This window comes from Chrysemys picta, chromosome 2 (assembly GCF_011386835.1).
Source record: "Chrysemys picta bellii isolate R12L10 chromosome 2, ASM1138683v2, whole genome shotgun sequence".
Lineage (NCBI taxonomy): Eukaryota > Metazoa > Chordata > Testudines > Emydidae > Chrysemys > Chrysemys picta.
The window spans coordinates 152,486,521-152,507,282 of NC_088792.1; the positions used below are offsets into that span (position 1 = coordinate 152,486,521).

Sequence of the window (20,762 nt, forward strand, 5' to 3'; positions counted from 1 at the left end):
GTCCGCCGAATTGCAGCCGAACAGCTGGACGTGCCGCCCCTCTCCGAAGTGGCCACCCCAAGCACCTGCTTGGTAAGCGGATGCCTGGAGCCGGCCCTGGGTACAGAAACCAACAAAGGAACTTCAAGGGGCATAAAAATGGAACCCTAGAACAACATGGTAGGGGCAGAAGAAGGGGTACGTGGGATGAGTTGGTCCTGCACAGGCTTTGAGGTAAGTGTTGAGGAACAGCTAAAGCACCTGGGGCCTAACTGACTAAGCATCTCAAAATCAACAGGAGAAATTGCTGACAAGGTTGTTTTTTTAGGGTAACTGATGTATGATTTACAAGCATAATTGCTAAACTTTGAGCAAAAACCCCCAAAAAACCTGTATTAGGGAAAAAAATGAAAATATGCTGACAGTATGGCAGGGCGTTTTCCAGAACTTTTCTATTCAAATAAGAAAAAGAATGGTTATGCTAATGAATAATTTAGAGTGTGTAATAAACTACAGCACTAAAAATGGAAAATTGCTGATTGAATGGTAAATTGAATGGTTAAAAATAAATGCTACATCTTGTTAGTTCTCCACTATGTGTTCAATTTCCGCTCCGCATACCATGCAGACTTTACCAGGGGGTTTGGCAGTCATCTCTGCTTTGGATTCACTTATTTCTTAATGTTGGGATGAAATGTTTTTATTTTCCTTTAGGTTATCAAGGTTTTTTCTTTATTTTTGTTAATGAATGCTCTTAGGAAGAATGGCCTAGTAGTTGGGGCACTAGTGTAGGATTTGGGAGACCTGAGGAGCTGTTTAGAAGCTTGTGCAGAAGGCTTTGTTAACTGCAGACCTTCCTGCATGTGTGCCCAGACTCCCTTAATTAGAAGCTGGAAGTTCCTGATCAATCAGCAGTGAGTTGTGTGAGGTGTGCACATTGGCAGTCATTTTGAGCACCAGTCTGAGCTAACCTAGCCTATGCAGAAGATAGAGCTGCAGAGGATGGCCCAGAGTGAGTCTGTGGAGTGAATCTCAATAGAGTTTCCTGTAATGTTACAGGTTAGTTGGACCTTATTTGTCTGCAGCCTTTATATGTTAAGGTATCTGTAAAGTCCTTCTTCTCAAGAAGGAAAATAAATGCTTTTTTTATATTGCAATAGGGTTATAGTTAAGGGGCTAGGGAAGTTTGCTACTTGCCTAAAAGGCTGTTGCCTTACTCTTCTTACTTTAAGAAACAAGTTTAGAATTAAGTAAATAGGGAAGATGTACTTGTGTGGAATATATATTAAGAAGCAATGCATGGCCCTGCACCCAGACTGGTAGATCACCATTCGAGTCCAACCCAGCCCTGGAGGTAGAAGATAGAGCTGCTGGGGTAACCCAGGGTGAATCTATAGTTTGGATCTCAGTACAGTTTCCTGGAATATTACAGATGTCAGTGGGATTGAGACTGGGAAAACAACCATAAAGGATGAATTGTAGACTGGAGGCCAAATGTCTTTGTGAGCAGTAGTACAACATTGACCCAGAGGACTAGTCTACACTAGAATCACCACAGTGGCACAGCTGTTCTGCTGCTCGTGCTAGAACGTCTCCCACTGACACAGCACCAACCACTCTGGCGCTTAGGTTGGTATAACTTGCATCGCTCGGGGGCTGGCTTTTCCATACCCCTGGCTTAAGTCGTACCCATGTAAGTGCCAGTGTGTACAAGCCCAAAGACCCCTTGTGCACCTAGCAGTTACAGTAATTGTCAGCTTTTCTTATTTAAAGTGGTGTGTGCACTCAATATTGTGGATGCTGAAACAATTGATTCAGTGGTATACCTAGTACACCATAGCATGAGAAGAATCCATCTTTTTAAACCAAAAGTGGCTCTGTATTAATACAACTATTTGCAGAGGTACTGCAGCTGGCATTCCAGCCATGAGAACACAGACTGGCTTTCTAGTACCTCCCCTAGACTACTCCTCCCTCCAGGTTCAATGCAGATTGCTACAGATGGGATGGGCTTTACCTCTGTGTAATTTGGCTACTAATACTTAGTGATGTTATTGTTATTTATATCCCCAAAGGCCCCACTGAGATCACAGTCCTATTGGGCTTGGCACTGTACAAACATCCCTGCCCATCCTGGCTAATAGCCATTGAAACCAAGTTCTGTGCCTTAACCCCAAGATCTCCAATTCTCCCGAAGGCAGTTGCCTATCTTTAGTACATAGAAGCATTTGTTGGTTGTTATAGAAACCACACTTGCTTTCTAAAAAATTAAGCTTAGTTAAATAACCATTTTAGTCCGTGAGTGGAACAATCAGCGTTCCCTATGGAGCTTGCCATTGGGTGAACTATCACTTGGTTCCAAATCAAGTATCTTTAGCTGTAAACACCGCACTGTAACGTCATGATTCATTACAACCGGTATGTGGGATATAAATCATCCCTGGCAGTTGTTTTCTCTGAGAATAAAATAACCACATTACTGTAACAAATGGGTGTACTCAGAACTGGTCAAAACTAATGAGTGGCAGCCGCTACAGCGGAGAGTGATATATTATCTGTAATATAAGGTTGATCATGAATTACTATCTTCATTTCTGCTCATCAGAGTCCTGGTTTCTCAGACTACTGAGCAAGGTAACTTTGAACGGAATCGAAGGAGGATTCCATAGTGGGACAGTGGGGAAATTAGAAGCCATGAAAGAATCACAAATTTATTTCTTTACTTAATTCAATAGCTCACTCTTCCTTTTCTTCTTCTTTTGATCTGGGGTCAGACTCAGTTATACGTAGGACAAAGCAGAGACCTTTAAATAGGCATCAATATAATGTACTCACTTCATAGCCCTTTTATGCTGCCAAGATGGAGTAAAGGGATCTTGAGAATTAGGCCCTCTTTTATATAATTACAGTCCCAGATTGTCTACCTGAAGTGTTGAGGCTATCTTGATAGGTATAAGAACCCAGAAAGAGGGGTGGGTATGCAGATGGACACACAGGTTTAACTGCTCTCTTATTGCCTGATTCAAAGCATTGAGGCTTTCCATTGACTATAGGATCCTTTGCTTAAGGCCTGATACTGATCTCACTCGTTCACAATGATTTTACACTGGTTTATCTCATAAGAACATGAGAACGGCCACACTGGGTCACAGCAAAGCTCAATCTAGCCCAGTGTCCTGTCTTCTGAGTGGTCAATGCCAAGTGTCCCCGAGGGAATGAACAGAACAGGTGATCATCAAGTGATCCATTCCCTGTTGCCCATTCCCACTTCTGGCAAACAGAGGCTAGGGACACCATCCCTGCCCAGCCTGGCTAATAGCCATTGATGGACCTGTCCTCCATGAACTTATCTAGTTCTTTTTTGAACCCTGTTATAGTCTCTGGTAAAGAAGTTCCACAGGTTGACTGCTTTGTGTGGTGAAATACTTCCTTTTGTTTGTTTTAAACCTGCTGCCTACTAATCAGTGGAGTTCCTCTGATTTACACTAGAGTTGATGAGAGCCAGATCAGGCATTTAATGACCAAGGATGAGAAGGAAGAACCAGATGTTATCCCAGTGCTCGTGGACAACACCTACAGTAACTCCATGTCTAACAGAGAATTGAAAATGCTCATGAATCCCTTTTTGAATTATTGGCCATATCTAATTGCGATTATTTAATAGCAATCTGCACTATTTCTGGAATCTGTTGTATGCATAGGTGATCTACACATTATGCTACTAATGGGTATTTTATTTTACTTTCACGGGCTCTGCTCTAGCAGCTCAAATACATTTCTTACCTGTAGAAATTCTTCAAGGAGATCAATGACACCACCAGCAGCAGAGGTCTGAGTAGGAGCAGCCTACTCTTCCCATGTTGTGTTGGTGGCTCTGATGGCAACTCTTTGGCAAAGTAGGATGCTTGCTGGAGCCAAGAGACCATGGTCTGACTTCACTTGTCGCAATTTTAGGTATGTGGGGGTGTGTGGTTTTATTTGCAGAGCTATCTGGCTTTTTTTCGATTATATGTTAGAGAAAAAGAGCGAGAATACTTGGTGCGTATATAGCAATGGACACAATCTAAAAAATCAGCTAACTAATTCTCCCATCATGCCAGAGAGGTAGGTTGTTATCTCACTTGCCCACAGAGGGGGCTGGAGGAAGATGACTTGACCAAGGTGTCGCAGGACGTGCTAGAGCTTGGAATAGAACTCAGGTCATCCTGCTGTCGAATTCTGTGGTCATTTCTTCGAGACGTTAGATGAGAGCTCTTGTTGCTGAGAAACAACCATAAACCAAAGCTTTCACAGAATTTAATTAGGGAAAAGTGTGTGGCAGGGGAGCTGAGGGTGGAAAGATGCTGCTATTTTGAATCTCATCATTCTTAGGGATGGGGAGAGACCGAGGGAGATAAGTGGCTTATCCTGGTTCAAGATGGTGTGTTTATACTAGGGATTTGCCCCAGCATAACTACTCCGCTGTAAATATTCCCCTTGTAGACAAGTCCTCAGTCATACATGGGACAATGGTCCAGAAGAGAGAGTTTTGAGGCTGCTCTCAGTTAAGAGATGAATGCACTAATGTAGAAAGGTTTCCTGAAAGAAATAGTTTGAGTGATCTGAAGCAGGGGGAGGGAAGGCATTTGCAAAGGGGGATGTTGAATTTTGAAAATGCACAAAGCCAATCTCTCCCGGCATGTTCACGTCGGCCTTGTTATTGGGGACTGGAAGGATTGTGAAGAACATTATTCTTATTTAACCTTTATTTTGTGGTACACCCTGGCGGCGCTGATGGAAATTGGGCCTCCATAGTGCTGGATGCTGTACAGGCACATAGTCAATGAAAATCCCTGTCACAAAGAACAACATGTGATGCACACTGACCGTAAATCATCGTCAGTGAGCCGAGTTAAAACGAACACAGGCCGGTTGAATTCATTCGGCTAGATTGAGATCCTGGCTCGCCGATCATCTGAGCAAGCAGAGTTCATGCATATGGAATGCAACGGTATTTCCAAAGCTCACTGGTACTGCCAAGAAGAACTCTCAGATGGGCAGTTTATCTGGTCTCTAAGGAGCATCTGTTGCATATAACTGTGTGCATGAAATAATTCCAGGTGCCATTATTGTTTTGAAAACACCTAACATTTCATTTTCACTCTCAATGAGATTTTTCACTCCCCTGGCCTATGCACCACCCACTTCCCATTTAAGCCCTCAAAATAGGGCCAAAGGAGTCAATTTCATCCGGAGTTAGTCATAGCAGTTTAAAGGGCTGAAGAGTGCAATAATGATTCATCTCATTCTTCAAAAGCCTTTACAATCCAAGGTTTCAGAGTAGGAGCCGTGTTAGTCTGTATCCGCAAAAAGAACAGGAGTACTTGTGGCACCTTAGAGACTAACAAATTTATTAGAGCATAAGCTTTCGTGGACTACAGCCCACTTCTTCGGATGCATCTAATAAATTTGTTAGTCTCTAAGGTGCCACAAGTACTCCTGTTCTTTTTACAATCCAAGTCGTACAACCAGCTGCCCACAGGCACAAGGAGAACTGACACCCTTCGGAGGAAGGATGGTATAATGGATAGAGCACTGCACTTGGACTAAGAAGTCTAGATGGTGGTTTGATTAGACAATACATTCATTTGCCTGTACATAGGTAAAACTCCCATTGGCTCTGTCGGAGAATAACAGAGTTCTCACTTTTTGTTTGGGTACAGCAAATCAGATACTTTATTGTCTCTCTATCAATTGCATAGAGGGAGAGAGCTAAACAGGTCTCTCAACAGGTAAACAATTACAGCAAGCATTTATACCTTTTGTTACAGACAATAATGAGCAACAGCTGCATTTTGTTTATACAAAGGTCATTCTGATATCTTGTTTTGCTCACTAATGTAGACTCATAGTCTACATTCCATATTATCTACACAAGGTCGCAACAACTTCTCACACAGTTCTTTCCCACTCGCCTCACACATTCCTTGCTTCTACAAATCTCGCGTTATTAGGGTTACAGTTAGCATAACTCTTGCTAACGAACTGTCATGCATTGCATCCCCTTCCTGTCAGTTCTTTCTCTGCTTCCACAGCTCCAACAGATCTACCCACAGAGGGCTTGCAAAATCAGGCTCTTAGTATTATTTGTATTATGATACGGCCTATGTCCTAGCCAAGATCAAGGTCTCAATGTGCTAGGCTCTGTATACACATACCAAGAGAGGTCTTACCCCGAAGAATTTATGGCTACCATAAATAGACATGATAGACAAGGGGTAGGAGGGAAAAACAGTGAAGTGACTTGCCAAGATGGCATAGGAGAACTGGCGATAGAACCCCAAATCTAGTGCCCTATCCTGAACAAAACATACTTCCTTTCACTGACGTCATGCAAGGACTTCAGGGAAGGTGGTACATGCATTGAATCAGAGACAAATTGAGACCACTACCTCCATTCAGCTTACAATAGATTTGTTTTTTTGATACCAATCCATGGACGACCAAAAAACTATTAGTGATAACACCTAGCTCTGAGATAGCAATTCCCATCAGTGGATCTCAAAACACACTCTAATGGAGGTCAGTATCATTCTCCCCAATTTATAGAGGAAGAGAGACAGGCACAGAAAGGTGAAGTGACTTGCCCAAGGTCAGCCAGCAGACCAGTGGCAGAGCCAGGAATAGACTCCAGGGCTCTTGAGTCCCAATCTACAGCTCTAGTAGGCAGTAGAAAGTCTGATTAATAGAGAGAGAGTTTCTGCAAAGAAACAGACCAATGGTTTTTTGGTTTTGTTTCGTCACAGCTGCTATTAATGTGACAAAGCCCAAGAGCTTGTGCAAACGAAGCAAGGTGTTTACCAATGAACTTTCAGTCTGGACTATGTATGTGTCTTTGATTAGAATTACTTCTGCGTAGCTATTTACATCTCCTTCCGAGTCTGATCATGGCCATATGCTCCCGAGACCATAGAACAGAATCACAACAGCTATTTTATGTTACAATAAGAGGTTTATTACCAGGCTTGTAACTAATGGATTCATTCCTTCCCTTCCCCCCCCCCCCCCGCCCTTACACTTACTTAAAGGGCCAGCGTGTGGCTGTGTGGGAGAAGAGCATGCAAGACAATTGCCTTACCTGGTACATCCAAGAGATTGAGAGACCTGAGATTTTTGCGACAGGGACATTTTTTAATTCAGCTGAGATTTTTCAAAGGAACCTAGTTGAGATTCAAAAGCTGTTTGGCACCGAACTTCCCCAGGCACCTTTAGGAAACCCCAGCCTAGGTCCCCAGGCACTGCCTAGCACAACTGGGCCCCATGAAAGGGGGGTAGCTTTAGCACCCTACTCACTGCAGCACAAGGAAGGCTGCAGGCTTAACTGAGGTCAATTAACCCGTTTCTGCTGGGGATTACTGATGCTTGGAGGGCAATTGGCTCAGTAGTTGGGAGGATCTATTTTTGGGATGGAAGAGGAAGTAAGGGGAGCGCAGGTGGTGAGGCTGGGAGAAGAGAGAGCTGTGTGTGTCTCCTTCTGCTGTATGCCTGGGGAACGTTCTCTCTTGCTTTGGAACTGATGACTGAATATGCATGTGGTGAAAGGGGAAACAACCTGTGTGTGGTTGTGATTAGGGGACCACAAGAACAAGCTAGGCAGTGATACTCAGAAGGTAGGAGAAGGTCTGCCCTGTGACGGGACCTGATCCCCGATGGGGGAGTCAGGCACTGCTGTAATAGAATGATGTGTAAAAATAATAGCTGTTCCTTTAGCTTGGGGAGCTCAAGACCTGCTTGACCCAGTTACCGTCTCCCTCTTCACCCTGGGAACAAGTCACCGAAGAAGGAGGGGTGAGGAGGAGGTGGGGTCATGGCCAGTATGGAATGTGGCCAGTGCATCAGAGAACAACCTGCTTCCTCCATTATGGAGCAGATTGCATATCCCAGCTATTTATGTATATCCTAGAAAATGGGTTGGCCTAAGACACAATCGCCTCCATGTTGCTTCTGGAACAAGACGGCTTTGAAGGATACAGTGGCATAAATACCACATTAATAGTAGCCATGGTAATAAGTATGAGATATACTCCTCTTGTACAAGAATCTGGTCCAAGAAGGGTGCCTAGCCCCCAAACGGAGAAGGAATGCATGCTACCTGGGTAAGGTAAATCTTGCTGTTGTTTATAAATCCCAGAGGGATCAAGAATTTCACCAAAGAGATTCTTATCATGAATTCTTGTAAAATTCCCTAGGTTTATACCAAGTCATATACTTCTATAGGGACTCCACCCCCTCCCCCACCTTAACTTAGAGGGTCAACGTATACCTGAAGGTTGGCATAGATGTGAGTGTATACACAGGTAAACTGAGAGGAAGGGAATCAACCAGTGATGTATGGTGCATATTCTTTGAGGGATGGTCTAAGACTTTGGCCCATGCATGAAGCATGTGGTCTGAAAAAGGAACCATTTTGAGGACCAAGCACTGGGGGGATTGGAAGGTGGGGTGGGGTACCACAGGAGAATCTTCCTAGTGGGAGGAGAAGGTAACCGCAGAAGGAAAGAACTAGCGATACACTGGCTTAAAACCTCATGGCCCCTGTGAATTAATTTGTAAATTGACCTGAGAGGAACACCTTAGTGAGACACCATGGGGCAGATCCTTGGGTGATGTAACTCAATGTAGCCTCACTGACATAAGTGGAGCTTCACTGAATTTTATCAGATGAGGAACTAGCCCCTTGTTTGGAGTGATGGTTGGAACTTATAATTTGAGTTCAGAGAAGCATTCAGAGAGAGGCTGGACTTCTTGAGGCTCCAACATTGGGTCCTGAACATGAAATGCATGGATGTATGCAGGCAGCAACCTCACAGTGCTGCAAAAAGCCATGTTTAGCCTGGGGCACAGATACCTCTTCCTGGATCTCCTTCTGTATGATTGAGCAGCTCCCAGGCTATGGCAAGTTAGGGGCAGAGACTGGATGCGCCCATTGCACTGATGCTGAGCCCTAGTTGCAATATGGGAATAAGTGACTCAGTCAGTGCCTTGAAAAATGGGTACTTATGTTAAATTGGATAGTGCTGTCATCAACTTTTATGATAGTAGGCTGGTACCAAAATGATGGTACCTTAAATTAATATAATATATATGGAGATATACCTATCTCATAGAACTGGAAGGGACCTGAAAGGTCATTGAGTCCAACCCCCTGCCTGCACTAGCAGGACCAAGGCCTAGTCTTCACTTACCGGCTGGTCCGGCGGCACGCCATCGATGTTCTGGGATCGATTTATCGCGTCTGGTTAAGACGCGATAAATCGATCCTGGATCGATCCCGGAAGTGCTCACAGTCGGCGCCGGTACTCCAGCTCGCCGAGAGGAGTACGCGGCGTCGACGGGGGGAGACTTCCGGCCGCGTCTGGACCGCGGTAAGTTCGGACTAAGGTACTTCGAATTCAGCTACGTTATTAACGTAGCTGAATTTGCGTACCTTAGTCCGAAGTCCGGACTAAGTGGGGACCAGGCCCAAGTACTGATTTTGCCCCAGATGCCAAAGTGGGCCCCTCAAGGATGAAGTCACAAACCTGGGTTTAGTAGGCCAAACCACTGAGCTATCCCTCCCTCCACCTTCTTAGTGGTTTACATAATGCACATCCCTCCACCTGTGTGGGGCAACAAACCCTTGGTCTGTAATTTCTGTCACCTTTGTTCCTTCTGTCGGACACCAAACTGGGAAAAAGAAAACATTAGACCTATGATTTTCACCTTGGGAGAGTTTCTCTTCCAAACTAATGCTCTCTGCCCTTGTTAGCCCAAACTAGAAACCCCAGATCCAAATATCCTAGAACTTCGGGGAAATCTACATTTGAGCTCTGAAGCTCGAGGCCATCTCTAGTTTTAACCCACAAAAATGAACCTGCAGGACTCTTTGCATAGTAATCTGCATAATTTCGGCCAGTTGTCTCAAACCAGTGAAAGGACCTTTTTACTTTTAAGGAGGTTGCAAGCTATATTCACATTCCAAATACTCTTTGACCTGCTTCTTGGAAAAGATTGTGGCCTGGCTTCCATCTCACTGGGCTATAACTGAAGCCTGGACAATTGGGGCTGACAAAGCCGAGTCATGTGCAAAACCGACTCCCACAGTCTGTCAGTATCCCGGCTCAAACCAAATTCTCCGTTCATGCACATCTTTATGATTCTTTATTATTCTGTGCTCTATACTTTTAAGCTCCTTAGATAAACTCAGGCAGCCATGTGTGTGAAATTGACAGCTCCGGAGAGTGAAATCTTCTTATTCAAAGAGGTTGAAACTCACCCTTATGCAGAGGGGTCATGTCCCCACTGAAGCCTCATTATGAGATTTAACTGATTCAGAGACTTTGTGCTGCTCCTCTGCAGAGTGGTGAATTTCACCCAGAAAAGTCCCACAATGGGCAAAAGCTTCTCCACAGTATCTCTGATCATAAGAACTTACACATGGCCATACTGAGTCAGAGCAATGGTCCATCTAGCCCAGTGTCCAGTCTTCCAACAGCAGCCAGTGCCAGATGCTTCAGAGAGTGAAGAGAACAGGACAACTATCGAGTGATCCATCCCCTGTTGTCCAGTTCCAGCGGATGTTTTCAGAGAACTATCCATGATGACTCCAAGATTGCTAAAGACCTCCAGACAGCTAACTTAGACCCCATCGATTTATATGTATAGGTGGGATTGTTTTCCACATGTATTACTTTGCACTTAACATTGAATTTCATCTGACATTTTGTTGCCCAGGTGACTCTCAGGTTAGTGAGAACCCCCCCTTGTAACTCTTCACAGTCTGCTTTGCACTTAGCTATTTTGAGTAATTTCCTCACTCTTTACCTCCTTTTCCAGATCATTTATGAATATGTTGAACAGCATAGGTCCCAGTATAGATCCCTGGGGGATCCTCACTGTTTACCTCTCTTCATTGTGAAAATTGACCATTTATTCCTACTCTTTGTTTCCTATCTTTTAACCAGTTACAGAGCCATGACAGGACCCTCCCTCTCATCCCATGACTGCTTAGTTTACTTTAAAGCCTTTGGTACGGGTCTTTGTTAAAGGCATTTTGAAAGTCCAAGAACGTTATATCAACGGAATCACACTTGTCCATGTGTTTGTTTACTTCCTCAAAGAATTCCAATAGATTGGTGAGGCATGATTTCCCTTTACAAAAGCTGTGTTGACTTTTCCCCAACATATTGTGTTTGTCTGATAATTTTGTTCTTTACTGTAATTTCAAACACTTTGTTTGGCATTGAAGTTTGTCTTACCAGCCTGTAATTGCCAGGATTGGCTATAGAACCTTTTTGAAAAATCAGCATTGCATTAGCTACCCTCCAGTCATCTGGTGCAGAGGCTGATTTAAGTGATGGGTTACAGACCAGAGTTAGTAGTTCTGCAATTTCATATTTGAGTTCCTTCAGAACTCTTTGGGTAAACACCATCTGGTCCTGGTGACTTCTTATTGTTTAATTTATCAGTTTGTTCCAAAACCTCCTCTGATACCTCCATCTGGGACAGTTCCTCAGATTTGTCGCTTAAAAAGAATGGATCAATGTCCTACTGCGACACACCATTAAACTCTAGATTCAGCCATATTTTTTGGCAGTGATGGGATACTGCACAAAGCATATCTAAGTCAAATGCCACTTTAAGAAGAAGAAAATACAGTTGTCAAGGAAGGTTTAGAAAGCCATGGAAGAAAAGCATAAGTGCCTAGGGTCAGTTCAGGCTTATTCATAGAGTCATAGACTTTAAGGTCAGAAGGGACCATTATGATTGTCTATTCATCCAGGCAGTTCAGAAAGATATTTTCATAAAGGGGCGGGGGAAACCTTAAAACTTCTGATTGCTCAAAAACAGTGCTCACCCTTCATCCTCACTGCAGGTGCTTATTTCTTTGGTGTTTCTACTGCAGAAAGATGGACTCAAACTGCAAAATTAGAATCTGGAGGGGGCGTGACATACTTTGGTTTAAGGGTTGGGGTTGAGGTAAGAACCCTTTGCTGCCGAGGAGCCTCATGATAACTAGATTTTATATAGCAGTTTTTATCAGTAGATCTTAAAGCTCTTTACAAAAAGAGGTCAAGATCATTATGCCCATTTTACAGATGGGGAAACTGAGGCATGGAACTTTGTCCAAGATCACCCAGCAGCAGAGCCAGGAATACAGCTCATGTCCTGAGTTCCAGTTCAGTGCTTTATCGATTGGGCCACACTGCTTGTTCTCTCCAAGGGGGAGATTTTACCACATTGCAATAGATGAAACCATTTAGGATCTTCATTTGGCTTAACTGTAAACAAAAGCCTGCTAGGCTCTGATTTAGCTCCACTGTAATTAAAAAAGAATCTTTATAGCAGCTGCCTGGCTTGGTCCCTTTTTTGTGCCAGAAATCTGAGTGCTCCTGTCAATAAATGTGAGGGTACTAGAAAGATCTGCACTGCCAGGGACGAGAGACTAAGGTCTGTTAGGAGAACTAGGAATACATGTTAGAGAATTTATTCCTTCACCCTCTCACGTCGATGTTTATTGGGGTGAACTTCCAGCAAGCTTAAATCCAAGTTCCTTTTTCCTTATTTTCGAATCCCAACTTGCTTCCTGTTTGTCCCTAATATATATAGTAATATTCACAGCTATACCTTAACCAATCATTCTACTAAAATTTACCTAACCAATCCTAACATATTGTAACATGATTAGCTAACCAATTATATCCCACCACCTTAATTAGTTTACACCCAGCAAAATTAATTCTACAGCAGACAGAAACCATCTCAGAACCAGACGGAAACCATGCAAATAAACATACGGAAGTGAGGATTTCACAACTACATCTATACAGACATAAGTTTTCCAGCTGTGTCTATTGATAAGTGAGTTCATACCAGAGAGAAAAATATCAAACTAAATTTTCTTTCACATCTTCTAGGCTCTTCCCTTTCTCTGGAGGTGATAGATCGGATCATCTTCCTAACAGCCCCAGATTGCCTTATTTCAATATGACTAAACAGGGCCTCAGACTGTCACAGTGAGTGATGGCCCTTACACAGATAGACAATGATTTTGATTCTTTCTTTTATACCTCTGTAACTAGCTAAGAATTTAGGTATATTCTTATCACTTAAAGTATAGGCCTTTGCAGACAGGCCTGAATATCTATATCCTAACAATCCACCCCATTTTTTCTTTTGGGATCCTCCTGCCCAGGTATCCCTGGAAAAGCATAGGACATATGGTAGGGTTACCATATCTCATAAATAAAAAAAGAGGACCCTCCACGGGCCCTGGCCCCGCCCATTTCCCCATCCCTAGCCCTGCCCCAACTCCGCCCCCTCCTCCCTTCCACTCCCAGCCAGGGGGAAAGGGCTGCCCCAGTGCTACCGGCTTCAGGGTTTGCCCGGCAGCCCCCAGACCCTGCACCCCCAGCTGGCGCTTCCCCAGCGCAGCTGGAGCCCGGGAGGGGAAGCGCCCAGCCGGGGGCGCAGGGTCTGGAGGCTGCCCGGCAAACTGTGAAGCCGGTAGCGCTCGGGCTTTGGGCAGCCCCTATGCCTCCGGACTCTGCACCCCCAGCCGGGCACTTCCCCTCCCGGGCTCCGGTGGCGCAGGGTCCGGAGGCACGGGGGCAGCCCGTCTCTTAAACAGAGCCGAGCTGCCCGAGCGCTACCGGCTTCGGGCAGCCCCTATGCCTCCGGACACTGCGCCCCCAGCCGGGCACTTCCCCTCCCGGGCTCCGGCGGCGCAGGGTCCGGAGGCACGGGGGCTGCCCGAAGCCGGTAGCGCTCGGGCAGCCCGGCAATTAAACAGAGCCGAAGAGGAGCAGAGCCTCCAGCCGCGGGGGCTCTGCGTAACTTACACTGTGTCAGTTACACAGAGCCGAAGAGGAGCAGAGCCGCCGCGGCTGGAGGCTCTGCTCCTCTTCAGCTCTGTTTAAGAGCCGGGCTGCCCGAGCGCTACCGGCTTCGGGCAGCCCCCGTGCCTCCAGACCCTGCGCCCCCAGCTGGGCACTTCCCCTCCCGGGCTCCGGCGGCGCAGGGTCCGGAGCTGCCCGAAGCCGGTAGCGCTCGGGCAGCCCGGCTCTTAAACAGAACCGAAGAGTCGGGGAGGAGCAGAGCCGCCATTTTCCCGGACATGTTCGGCTTTTTGGCAATTCCCCCCGGACGGGGGTTTGACTGCCGAAAAGCCGGACGTGTCTGGGAAAAAGAGGACGTATGGTAACCCTACATATGGCGACACATTTCCTGATAGGGCCAGGCCTCAAGGTGGAAGGTGTCAATGCTCCATCTGTCCCACTGCCCCTTGTGTAGTACTGTGCCCTGCACCTTCTCTCATATGGGCATACCACACCGATTCCAATTAGTGTTCCAGACTTCCCATTATAGCGGGCCCGAGAAAGTTGGGTCCGGGTTGTCTAGTACACTGAGGGGGAGGGCTTACTACATTACGTATAGGTTATAATTAGTGGTTGTGCCCCCCTTAATGGTTTCCATATACAACGTAACACAAATACAGTTAACAATACACCAGTTGCTATGATAATCCACAGCAACACTGAAGAGTCCTGACCACTGCAGTATGATCCAACATCCTGGCCATGACCAAAAACACTGCTTCTCCTCCTTTGATAGGGTTAAAATTTTGTCAGCACCATCCTGGAGTGTGTATTGTAAGTGTGTCCAACTGTTGGCACTTGCAGCAAGTTGCTCTTGTAATCTTTGTGTACTTTTGTCCATATTGTGTGTCCATTGAATATCAACAGTGAAATTTGGTATTGTCCAAACCAGTTCAACTACTTGGTACGACATGGGGTAGTAGGTGCTGGTTTGATTGTTTACAACCATTAAGTCCACTGATCCATTGGTGCACCATAGTCCAGGTGGCAGTGGATAGAAGTTCATAATTTGGTCATATACTGGAAGGATTTTGCCTCCTAGTGTTATATTGCAGGATTGCATACATTCCCAACAGAATACACTGTACCCCATTTACATTACCCCTAAATGCTTCCCCTTTGCAATAGGCCATTGATCTTGCTCCTCCATAGTCCTAGGAGAGGGGAACATCCATATTCCTCCTCTGGATATACATCTGCTTAATGTGATGACAGTCCAATTTACCCCATTCCACCCGCCCCCCATCTATTTCCTAGTGGCTCCCACATGCTCCCCCTTCCCTAGTTACTCCCATAGGGTTCAAGGGGACCACCTTGTTTGCATTTCCTTCCTTGTGTATAGTAACAATTACACAAGAACTCTCCCCACAGGTGGGGGAAGTTATTTTCCAGGTAGAAGGGTATGTTTTTGCAATTGTGGATAAATATGGGCTAGCCTCACGCTTTAATACTGAAGGCCATTGTTCTGACCAAGCATCTCTCAGAATATCCATTCACATTATTAAGTGAGCATTTTGAATACCTACACACACTTCTCCCCAAGTTAATCTTCTGAAGCCATCCCCCACCCATGTCACCAGCTCTCCTACCCAATGAGTGAACTGCAAGTTTACGTCTACTGCTGTCCTCCACCCTGTGGCAACTGCTGCTGCTGTGCCCTTAATTCATCGTTGAAATTTTACATTTTGGCTTACTAATTGTTTGGTTACCCACTCGTCCCCCAGATTACATTTACCCAGCATAGTGTTCCCCGCTGCCCACAATCCCCTTTTCCGACAACAATTCCAGGTGTGTCCCCTCACCCACCAGTTGAATTGTTGTTTCAATCCCTTTATGTACATACTACAATTAGGATGAATTTGGTCCACCCACCATTCCTTGGGGTACCTCCCATGTAATAGAGTGAAAGGACATGTTAAAAAGTGCTGGCTGCACCCGCTCCCAAAATGGCTCCCATACATTTGCTTGTCAGGGAATATTTTTGGCTCCAGGCTGTGGCCACTTTAAATTTGGATTCTTCCAACTTGGCATCCACATCACCTGTAGGGTTACATTCTGTAAAACGGGTAACTCCTCATACACCCAGCGTCTCAAAGGGGATTTTACGCCCAATGTAAGATGTACATAATCACACCTTTGGGGATTATCTTCCATGGAAATACCATTGTGGTTACATATGGTAACATCACACCCTAAATGTGGGGCCCTATTTTCCCCAGAGGGTTCATTTGCTCCAGGAGACCAGAGGGTTATATTCTTTGGACCCTCTGTAACAAACCACATAGCTGGGTAACTGTGTTTTCCACTATCATTAATCATGGCAGCAGCCAGGGAGTTCCATGCAATATTTCCTGATAAATTTGATATTCTCCACCGGGTTGGGATTTCCCCATCTAATCCATAAACCATGTACCGACACTGCCAAATTCCTGTTTGGAGTATTAGTGGCACATCTTTCTAGGGGGAGATTCTCATAGTCTTCATTAGCTTTATTACCACAGGTTGCATGTGTAGCTGTCCAGCTGTTTCCTCCTTTTGACCCTTCACATTGTGTGATCTGAATAGAATTTGTAAATGTGACAATTGTGATTAGCACTAGTAATTGTTCCATTCAGGGCCAGGGAATTTTCATCCTTTTCTATTTAACCTATAATACACACACAACAAAATTTACACGTCCCCTTTTCGTACCTTTTTATTTGCATGCAGTGAACCCACTCCCGTCCTCCATTCTTTGTACCCAATAATACCAGACTGGGCCCTAGTTGGGCAAGGAGAAGATAGGGGCCCTTCCATTTGGGAGCTGGAAATGGATGGTGTTGAACTGGAATCTTGTATATCACAGGATCTCCCACCATGGGTAGATCACGCTCCCCGGGCAGGTCATACCATGCTTTGACTCTAGCTGTTCCTTGTTGGTCTCACCAGGCCACTGCCTGCTGTACCTGTATTACATGGTTGATTAGAGTTAAAATCCATTCTTGTGTTAAGCCATCTGTAGTGACTTCCCCAGGTATTGGGGTAAGTAGATTTTCCCACTGTTCCATGGGCCTTCCCCTGAGAGCCTCCTATGGAGAAAATCCTGTGCCCTTTGATTCTTGGGCCCTTATTCTCATTAAGACAAAGGGCAATAATTGTGACCAGTTTTTTCCTCCCATTTCCACTTCCTTTCTTAGCTCACTTTTACTGGTACAGTTCATGCGTTCCACCTGTCCCGCAGCCTATGGGTGATAAGCAATATGGAACAATTGTGTGATTCCAGTTAGCTCCCCTAGCAGATCTGACTGGAAAGCAGCTCCTTGGTCTGAGTCAATCACCTTTGGGACCCCCCCAGTGAGTGAATACCTCATTTACCAGTATTTCAGCAGTTACCCAGGCAGTTTGATACTTTGTAGGGAAAGCTTCCACCCACCTGCTGAAAGCATCCACTACCACCAACATGAACCGGTTTTTCCTGTGAGCTGGGGGTAGGGGTCCTGTGTAATCAATTTGTATCCTTTCCCAAGGTCCCCTTGGGGCTTGTCTCATTAATTCTCCCCTTAGCACCTTGTGAGGTGGGTTGTGCCTGGTATAGTCCAAACAATGTTCCAGATGTGATTTTAAATCAGCTGGCATTCCTGGCCACCAGCACAACCTTTTTAAAGTTCCCCGTGCCTCCTCAAACCCGGGGTGTCCCCCTGCCAAGCTCCCATGCACCCAGCTTAAGAAAGCCGTCCAGCTTTCCTGAGGGCACAGCATTACTGGTCCCTCAGCTGTTAAGACACACCAAATCCCTTCCATTAGTTCCACCTTTGGCACATGTCTGTCCTCAAGTTTTATGATGCCTGCCAGTCCTGGGTCAGATCCTTGCAACTCTCAAATTCGCCCTCCCCGATCTGTATCCACCCCACTTCTTGTTATCATTGCTATAGGCACACTCTCTTCTGGCTCCCAGGGCCATGGGCGTGCCTCTGTTGCAGCCCGCTTGGCCTCTGCATCGGCCAGATTATTCCCTTTGCTTAGGGATCCCATTTCCTTGTGTGCCTTTACCACATTGATCCGTGTAAAACAGTGACTGAGCTCCTCCACTCGCTTCCACCAGTTAGCATGCTTGATTGTGGAGCCATCTGTTGCCCTGAAATGATTCTCCGCCCACCATCTCAGCATTAATGTGGCCCCACGAAATACATCATCTGACTCTACCACCACCCAACATTCTGGCTCAAATTTGGGATCCACTTCATTTAAAGCTGTTAGCAAGGCTGCCAGTTCTGCCTCCTGAGCTGACCTTGCTTCTAGTGAGAAACCAATGGTGCTGACTGTCTCCTTTCCTCTGATTCCCACAACAGCTAAGCCTGCAGTTTTCCATCCCCCCCTCATACCTACAACTTCCATCCAAAAACCATACCAGTGTCCCCTCCTTTACCTGATTGGGGTTAGCCGCCCGAAACACCTGATGTTGGGTTTTACCTGGGCTGGCTTCATATTGGTGTGGGGTGCCAGCCAGATGTAATCCGGCTACCCAGACTATGGGTTCCTTTAACACTTCTGCTTTCATGTTTTCTGCCTGTAGAGCCAGCAACCATTTGGCAATAGGCTGCCCACTCACTGGTCCCTGTGAGATAGTATGCATGTTTAACAGCCGCAGGGGGTCATGATGAGATTGGACTATTACTGTCTGCATTCCCGTGAGGTATTTGAGTTTCCCTACCCCCCACTATGTGCACAACAGCACCCTTTCACACCATCCATACTTCAGTTCCACAGCACTCAAAAGTCAAGAGGCAAAGGCCACAGGTCGGTCCTTTGCTCCATCCTCCTGTGTTAATGCACCACCAATGGTAGTGTCAGATACCAAAGGGTACAGATAAGAGTTTCTCCCCATCGGGGGAGGCCAGCACTGGCCAGGTTTTCCTTTAGTACTCTCACTGGCTCAGTACACTCTTCTGACCACTTCCAAGTTGAGGCTCGGGTTAGCCCAGCCTCTATTTGACCTATTTCTGCGTAATTGGCCACAAAATCCCTGCAAAATCCAGCTAGACCCAGAAAACTTTGCAAGTTTTTAACATCCATAGGCAGTGGCAGGGACTGGATCAGTTGCACCCGTCCCTTATCGATTTCCCTTCCCATCTGGGACACTTCTACTCCTAAGTAGGTCACTCTTGTCTGTCCCATCTGAGCCTTTTTTCCATTGACCTTCAACCCTGCTCTTGCCAAAGCTTGCAGGACCTGCTCGGTTAGTTCCCGGTCTTCCTCCTCTGTCTTTGACATTAGCAACAGGTCATTACATATTGTATGCACCTTGCTGAATCCACCCCCTCCAGAGCCTGTCTCATGTATCTGTGAAAAATTGCAGGGGAGTCCCGATATCCCTGGGGTAGGACTGTCCAGCAGAATTGTCTGCCCTCCCATGTGAATGCAGTTTTATACTGCCATAAGTTAGCTAGTGGCAGAAACCAAAACCCATTCACTATGTCCAAAATGGTGAAAATTTGGAATTGGGGTCCAATGCGGGCTGGCATTTCAGGGTACGCTGCCACTACTGAGGCTGGTGAATTGGCCAGAGCATTTAGTACCCTGTAATTCACAGTGAGGCGCCAGGTACCGTTTGGCTTTCTTACTGGCCACACAGCAACATTACAAGGGGATACAACTGCTCTAATCAGTCCCCGCTGTTCCAATTCTCCAATAGTTACCCCCACTTCTGCCAATGCCTCCTGAGGAATAGGATATTGTTTCTGTGGGGGAGGGTCCCTTCCCTCTAGCAGTACCTCCATACTGCTCCTACCACAATCCAAGTTAGCTGTAGCCCACACAGGGATGTGTTCCCACCCAGCTGGGGGTGGTATGTGCCGCTTTAATGGTCATAGTGGCTATCCCCATAGGAATGGTATAGCCCTGACTGTCCCGCCCCAGTAAACAGACCCAATTGGCTAAGTCCAGTACAAGTCCCAGTTTGTGTAAATCTCCTGCCCCCAACAGATTTAGCACATCATTACCACCCCACATAATCTTCCCTTCTCCCCAGATTCCTTTGATCTGTCCCCGCTTCAGGGTTAACTGTGTCTTCCCTCCCGTTTTCCCTACAATTGTCACAGTTCCTTCTGAGGGCCTCTCCTGCCCCTATGTGGTTAAGCTGATGGCTGCTTCAGTGTTTATCAAAAAATCCCTCGTGGGACTCCCTTCGATCGCCCCCGGGAGCATAGGGTGACCAGATGTGTCCCATCCTAAACTGAGAACATGGACAGGACGCCTCTCAGGGCACCCCTAAGTCACAGCACCCACCTCTGTCCCTCCCACTGGTTCACAGGGGGGGGGGGGCAGAGGGGGAGGAGGCAGGGGTCCTGGCACTGAAGACAGTCCTGTCTCCAAGCAAAATTGTGTGTCTGGCATTTCAGGCAGTCCCAGTCCCCTGGCCTCCGGGGCCACATTCCCCCTGATCTGGTAAGATCCTGGATAGTCAGTTTAGCCTGCAGTCTCTGGATCTGTTGCTCTATAGCTGCCCGCTCGTCCCTGACTACCCACCCCCCAAAGCCACGACCTCACCCTCTACCTCCTCTCCTCCGGGCTGACCCACCCCTTTCCACCTTGTACTGATCCCCTGCAGTAATAACATGGACCGGCTCTCCCCCATCATGCATCTGCCTGTCCCAGAAACTGGGGTAGCTGATTGGAAGCAAGTTGAGGGTGCTGCAACCTTACATGCCCCACGAACTGAGGATCACTTAGCTACAACCGTTTCTCCAGCAATTCCACACCCCTACCATGCTCCACACCCCCACCAGGTCCTGGTGCCCCTGTCTGGGGTATCACCCATGGACTGTCCAGGGGATCTAGCCAGCACTGTGTCCATGCCTGTATGCGATTAAGTGCATCCTGGCCTGTTTCCCCAGGGATTCACTTAATCTT

The 20,762-nt window shown here is 46.3% G+C and overlaps 1 long non-coding RNA gene across 2 annotated transcripts in view; it reads left to right on the plus strand.

Moving 5' to 3' along the window:
• The first annotated feature begins 924 nt into the window (after positions 1–924).
• Positions 925–20,762, plus strand: part of LOC135981540 (uncharacterized) — a 54,792-nt gene continuing 34,954 nt past the window's right edge. The window contains exon 1 of one of the 2 annotated variants that reach the window (XR_010598606.1): positions 925–1,038. This is a non-coding gene — a long non-coding RNA (uncharacterized LOC135981540). The remainder of the gene's footprint in view (positions 1,039–20,762) is intronic. The other variant, XR_010598605.1, reaches the window with a different exon arrangement.